The sequence below is a fragment of the Silene latifolia genome, chromosome X (genome assembly GCF_048544455.1).
Source record: "Silene latifolia isolate original U9 population chromosome X, ASM4854445v1, whole genome shotgun sequence".
Lineage (NCBI taxonomy): Eukaryota > Viridiplantae > Streptophyta > Magnoliopsida > Caryophyllales > Caryophyllaceae > Silene > Silene latifolia.
The window spans coordinates 155,554,845-155,562,525 of record NC_133537.1 but is presented as its reverse complement, the minus strand read 5'-3'; the positions used below and the strand labels follow the sequence as shown (position 1 = coordinate 155,562,525).

Below are 7,681 nucleotides of genomic sequence, written 5' to 3'. Positions count from 1 at the left end.
CACTGGAAAAAAACGAAGTTTAGCTATTTTTAGTCCAAAAATGAAATTTTAATCATAAAAATAACATTTTTAATGCCATTATTAATAAAAATGAACAATAAAATCCATAAATAAACCAAAATATCCTAAAAACATTTTAGGACCAGAAACTTTAACATGCATAATAAATTTCGTGATATATCATAATAAACACAAATATATAAGTTTTATTTGTTAATCATATAACTCGGTAAAACAATAACCAATTTGCATGCAAACAACCTAAGGCTCATGATACCACTTGTTAGAAATTTATATCTCATTATTACGATATATTCATATATGTTTCAATTTAATTTAGGCATAAAATTAATTTGGAACTTATGCATGCAAACATGAATAAAGATGAAGAAGAAATCGTCATTCTTACAAAAGAAATCTCGGATTATTGGGCACAAATGAGTTCTCCTACTAACTTGTTCTTGAGCTCTCCTAATATGGATGAACAAAGATTCAAGTGTAGAATCTCTCCCAAAGATGAATACCCAACGTAACCCTTTAAAAGATTAATATTATTAATACTAGAACAATATTAATCTAAATAAAATTGACCCAAGATATTGAATTTGGTCTCTTATTTTCGGTTAAGAGAAGGGAGAAGAAGAAGTAATAATCTCTCTAAAACTCTCTATTTCAGATGTTATATGAATAAATAATACACTAACTTTTGATGTAGTGTATTAGGTAAATTATAGAGAAAACCCTTTGGTCTTTTCTACAAGGAAAACCGGGTAGGAGGAGGGTAAAGGGGCCAATGCATGACCAAGGTGTTCTTCACAAGAGTAACTAGGTATGCATGGCTAGTATTTAGGTAAATGATTATGCTTTCCACTTAAAAATTAATTAACACAATATTTAGCCTAAATCACCCTCCATTTCGGTCAACATAAGATAAAATGGATTCCATTTTATCTTTGTCAATTTATCAATTTGTCACATGTCACAAGTCATGTAAAATTGTTATGCATTTTTAACATATTAAAAGTCAACGTATTAATAAAAATACGTCATGTACAAAATCGACTTAGTAATTCATAATTACTTGTACCAAAATGATTTACTAATTATAAATCACAACGTCTTGTATTTATAAATTATTCATTCAAATTCAATTGTTTCCGTAAACAATAATTTCATCTAAGTAATAAAACAATTCGATCACTTAGACCGTATCTTATTTAATCAAATTATAATGAGATACGTAAATATTACTTCCAAAATCGTCCGTCAATTTTAAGTAATTTAATTAACCCGTATCGTCATACGATCAATTAAATAATCAATTAAGAGTGTTACCCTTTAGGTATGACCTAAGGGGATCAACTGATCACCACCGTCGCACGACAGTAATGTCAAACTCTAGTCAGCCAATCATTACCGATATGTGAGGACCAGTTGACAGTAAAAATTACTTCCTAATTGTTTTCTTAAAATGAGACTTAAACATGTGATCATCATGATCGACAGTTGTGATCGCATTATTGTCGGAGGACACATATTCCAACAATCATATGTTTCCACACCAACGTCCCACAAATGTTTTAACTCTTTTATCAACGATTATAAATAAACATCCAAATTGGCTTTTGGGTTATTAGGCTCGGGAATAATTAGCGACAAGAAGATAAACTGCCTTTTCAAACATAACCAAGGTGGTAAGTTGTATGGCGTGATCATCACGGGCCAACAAGAGTCAGGTTTACGAAATTGGGTGAAAGGGGCAAATCCATCCGTACATAGGCCAAATCGAACATTGCGGGGTTCCTCGGCAAAATCAGGGTAAATCTTATCAAAACGCTTCTATTCCTCTCCATCACTCGGATGACACATCTTTCCCGGTGTACGAGAATTTTCTTTGTGCCATCTCATTTGTTCATCAATGTTTTTTGTTGCATACATTCTTTGAAGTCATGGAGCAAGAGGAAAATAAATTAATTGGTTTTGTGATATTGGTTTCTTACTCTTTAGACCCGTCTTATTACCCTTTACAAATCTACCGGTGGGACGTTTCCTCTTATCTACCCTATCTTCGTACATCCATTTGCGTTCCGATCTCTTCATTTTAATCTAAAAAATATTCCAAACACCAATTTTTAACAATATAACTCATACAACATTATACTTCTTAGTTTTTAACAAGAATAGCAATTTACTAAAGTAATATCATACTAACATTATATATACTAATTTACCACCTTCAACAATATTAACATAATTAAATACAAAATTATACTAACATTATACTAATTTGGCAAATTCACAAATACTAACATTATACTAACTTTAAGTATACACTACAAACACTATACGATATTAAAACTTTAATTTCATTGGTAAATTCACCAATACTAACATTAGACTAACTTTTGTCAATTAAGTATATACTAACATCATCAAAATCACCAATACAGTGTCAATTACAACCTTAATTCAAATAATATTACCAAATTCACAAAACCCCCCAATTCATGTTTAATCAGTTTATTCAAACCCTAACTAATTAAACATCATAACAACACCCAAATAACTAACTACAAAAACAAATTCAACAAACAAATCAAAAACTACACTATAATTAACATATACTAACAACACTAATACTAACTAAAATATAATTAATTTATACTAACCAAACTAAAACTACCTTAAAATTAACATACTAAGAACACTAATATACTAAATAAACTAATTAAAATGACAAATTAAACAAAAAAAAAACTAAAATTAATCTAAGAAATTGAAATTATAAACAAAAATACATACCTTCAAATGAAATTAGTGTCGTCGGTAGTGGGGTCTTAGTGGTCGCCGGTGGTGAAGTCGGGGTGGTGGGGTGGCGTTGAGGGCAGCGGCGGTGGATGTAAGTGGCAGTGGCGTCGGGTCTCCTTGGTGTCGCGTCTTCTTTTTTTTTTTAATATGAATTGGTAAAGTAAGAGAGAGGGGAAGGAAATCTGGGTGGTATAAAGTAATGGGCGGGTGACGGAAACTAGCGACGGAATGGGCCTCGGTCACTAAAATGGCGACGCCAATCGGTCGCTATTTGAAAATTTTCGGTCGCCAAATTGGCGACGATACTCAGTCGCCCGAATTTTTTATCAGTCACCAATTACGCGACCACGCTTTTCCGCCGCCTACTTTGGTAGCCCGAGAACGACATTCTTGCCCGAGAACGAAATTCTTGTAGTGCATGTTCTTCACAGTGGAATGATTCAGCTCCCGATAGTCAATGCATAGCCTCATGCTCCCGTCTTTCTTTTTCACAAACAAAACTGGTGCTCCCCACGGTGACACACTAGGCTAAATATACCCTTTGTTTAACAGGCCATTCAGCTGCTTCTTCAATTCTTCCAACTCTTTAGGCCCCATACGACACGGTGCATTAGATATAGGTCCCGTCCCCGGTTTGAACTCAACATTGAAGTCGTTATCTCTCTTAGGTGGTAACTGATGTGACTAATATTTGCAGACTTTTAGTCCTCGAACTAGCCTTGTTCCTATGCTTTCTTGCATGTATTAGGGTCGTTTCTTATATTTAGCTTCCCACTTTGCATATTCTTTGAGGTTTTGTGTCCTTGGTAGGAGAGGAATGCTAACCTTACATTTATCGAGCAATTTGGAGCTAAATGGATCGCATCTAATGACCAAGCAACAAGGAGGAGACCTATATCTAAAGCACCGTGCCGTATGGGTGTTAGGATTCAATAATCTCAAATGTTTACATATTCATAGTATGATAGTTTAATTTAGTCATAAAATTAAATCGGATCTTATGCATGTAAAACAAATACAAGTATAAGGAGAAAATCAATTCTTACATTGATGATTTTGGAATATGGGCATTAGTAAGTTCACCAAATTACTAGTTCTTGAGCTTTCCAAAGGTGGAAGAACAAGATTCAAGTGGAGAATCTATCCTAAGGAATTATACCCAAAGTAACACCCTTAATAATTTTAATTAATATGATCTAGTATTAATTAAAATCTAAAACTTGACACAAAAATTTGATTTTTGTTCTCTTATATTTCGGTCAAGAGAGGAGTATTTGTGAGGTTTATTTCTCTAAGATTTTATTTCACAAATTGTAGAATATGGGAATTTTCTTACTCTAGAAAATTATGTAGTGAATGGTTGAATAATGATAGAAAAACTCTTAGCTTTTCTTATGCAAAAACCAGTTGGAAGGAATGGTAGAGGGCTAATGCATGAGCTTCACATTCTACCCAAGAGAAACTAGGTATGCATGACTATATGTAGAGTATAATCATTGTGTTTCCATTTAAAATAAACAACACAATATAAACCCTAATACTCCCTCCATATTTCGGTACACACATAAAATGGAAAGTCCATTTTATTTTGTCATTTGTCAATTTTGTCATATGTCACATGTTACATGACATGTCACAATATAATGTAATTTATAACATATTAAAAATCAACATATTAATAAAATATGTCACATACAAAATTAACTAGTAATTCTTAATTACTTGTACCAAAATGGTTTATTGAATTATAAATTACAACAGCTTGTATTTATAATAAATTATTCAATCTGTTTCAATTGTTTCGTAAACAATAAATTAATCTAAGTAATAAAACAATTCGATTACTTAAACCGTATCTTATTTAATCGAATTACAATGAGACACGTTAATTTTACTCACAAAATCATCCGTCAAATTTAAGCAATTTAATTAACTCGTATCGGCATGCGATTAATTAAATAATCAATTAAGAGCATTACCCTATAGGTATGACCTTAGGCGATCAACTGATCACCACCGTCGTACGACAGTAATGTCAAACTCTAGTCAGCCAATCATTACCGATATGTGTGGACCAGTTGACTGTAAAGTATTACTTTCCCTCATGTATTCTTAAATATGAGATTTAAACATGTGATCATCATGATCGACAATTGTGATCGCATTATTCTCGGGGACACTCCAACATTGGGGCCTAAGTAGATCGTGCAAGTAAAATGGGCAATGTTGAAGACCCCCATGACCCCTGAATGATCCCCACGGATCTTGAGGCAGTCAAAGAAGAGGAAACTATGCTGACCTATGATCTGGGCCCAAGAGCAGCCCGAGGCTCAGACCGGGCGTCTCAAGAACAACCCGGGCGTCATGAAGCTCAGACAGAGCATCTCACACTCAGGCCGGGCGGTCCCTATCCAGTATGAACGTCTAACATAGTGAAGTCGTGAGGCTCCTTAAGGACTTGCAAGGCGTTAATCTTCTTCTTAGGTACTTAATCGCCGTTTAAGCCCTTAGTTACCATAATTTGTAGTTAGTATAAATACCCTATTGTATTAGGGGATTAATCACCAATTCCTAATCAAGCTATTTACCATTTCCTAATCTAGTTTTAGTAGGTTAATTACATTGTAATCCTTAATTCAATCTTAATCAAATCTCAATCTTTCTTTAATCCTTCAAGTGTTCTTAGATTTAATTGGGTAATTTGAAGACTATTTGGGTTTATTGAAGAATTGTCAACTCTTCATCATTCATCAAAGTGTTCTTCTATTATTCTTTGGTTATTATTTGGATTATCCTTAAGTTGGTATAATCTCTTTTACCCTTTGCTTAATTATTGTTTATTGATTTACTCATTCACCATGTTTAACCTTGTTAGTATGATTGACACCCTTATTAGCATGTTTACCATGATCATGAGTGAGTAGTCTTCTAGCTAGGGTTAATGGGGGATTAGGCGAATTAATCATGGGGATAGATCCATACTTAAATCTAATGTGTTTTCATATGAATGCTTGCTTGTTGTAGTTTCAACTTATGCACATGTTATGCTTGATGAAATACTTGATTGACAACCTAGCATGAATCTCTTATCCATTCAACAAGACTTGTAAGATATAGACTAACTCAAGGCTTGTTAGACCATGCATATAGTTAAATAGGAAGAAACTAAGTCGACTTGTAGGTGTTGTAAAGTCTTGACCGACTCGGCTCCGGGACCTAAATCTTCCTAGGAATTGTAAGATATAAACTAACTCGATTCCACTACAACAATAATTTGCTTGCATCTATGTAAACATGTTTGTATGATCTTCACCATGATTCCCCTATAAACCCCATGACACCCTAGTGCCTTAATTAATTGTCTACAAACTCTATTTGTTTACTTGCTTTGTTTTGATTTCATTTCTTTACATTTATTTGTTAAGTAGTTTAGATTGCAAACCTCAAACTCAACTCAATTTGTGACACCCTAAGACATAACTCTCTATAACCGATAAATCAATACAATACCCATCCCATGGAATCCGACCTTTATTTGCCACTCTACTAAGAGTAGTTAGTTCAGTTTATAAATAGTGTTTAATAGGGAGAATAGGCGACAATTCGAACCCTCATCAAAAAGGCGCCGTCGCCGGGGACGGTGTTCAATGTAATTTTTATCATTTGTTGTTTTTAGTTGTGTCTTTCTTAGCCTTCGGGAAGTCAAACTCCTCAAGATAGTTTTAATTGTTTTCTAGTTGTTTGCTTTTTGCATGTCTAGGAGATCACAAGGTGATCTTTTGCCTATTGATCCCGAGATTGAAAGAACATTGACTAACATTAGAAGAACCGTTAGAGGGAATTCAATAAGTTTGGGTACTGGAGAACTTGTGGACATTGGTGTTGTCCAATCGGATAGTGTTGAGTTTACCAACCCTTTTGCAAAAGAAGGAGAGAAAAACCCAATTCCAAACCAACCACCAAATCAATCTACAATGCCTAAATTTTCATCTCATTCCGTACCAATTGAGGAGAACCTATCCAATGGTACTCCAACACCACCCCACTTAACCGGTAATTACATTGTCAAATCCGCATTCATACAATTAGTTGAGAGACTTTTTGTGACTATTGTGATGCTATTTCCCAAACGGGGGTAACTCAAGACCAAATTCGATGGGTATTGTTTCCTTTTTCCTTGATCGGAGCCACAAAGCAATGGTTAAAAAGCCTAGACAAGGCCACTCTTGGAATTCATTCATGAAAGAAGTTAGCACTTGCCTTTTACAAGAAGTTATATCCTCCAGAGAAGACCAACATGTTAACAGCCCAAATCACCGGGTTCAAATAAAGAGACGAAGAGTCCTTATATGAAGCATGGGAAATATTCAAAGATACATGTCGCTCTTGTCCTCATCATGGACTAAGTGAATGGTTCCATGTTCAACAATTTTAGAATGGGTTGTATGAAGATTCTAGGAATGTGCTCAACATGGGTTCTAATGGAAGATTCACTGAGGTTGATGACAACCAAACTTGGGCAAAGATAGAAGAGATTGCGTTTCATAACTCTTAATATAGTAGGCCAAGAAAAGCTACTAGGGGAGGGAGACATGAAGTTGACTCCGTCACACAGTTGAGTGCCGATTTGGGTGCCCAACTTAGTGCCCATATTGACACAATAAACTTGAAATTTGAGAAAGACATGGCCAAGCTCAATGAAGCTTCTCAATCACCCAAACAACATCTCAATGTCATGGCGATGACTTCCTCTATCGCAAATAGAGTGTGTGTGAATTGTGGAACCTTGGGACATGATCTACAAGAATGTAGGGGCACAATTGAGTAAGTGAATGCTTTCCAAGCATAAAAGAATGGCACCCCTTACTCCAAC

At 34.7% G+C, this 7,681-nt stretch overlaps 1 non-coding gene across 1 annotated transcript; it reads right to left on the bottom strand.

Moving 5' to 3' along the window:
- Positions 1 to 7,107: 7,107 nt before the first annotated feature.
- On the bottom strand, positions 7,108 to 7,212 carry LOC141625391 (small nucleolar RNA R71). Its single transcript, XR_012535174.1, has one exon. It is a non-coding gene; the product is annotated as a small nucleolar RNA R71 (small nucleolar RNA).
- Positions 7,213 to 7,681: the final 469 nt, after the last annotated feature.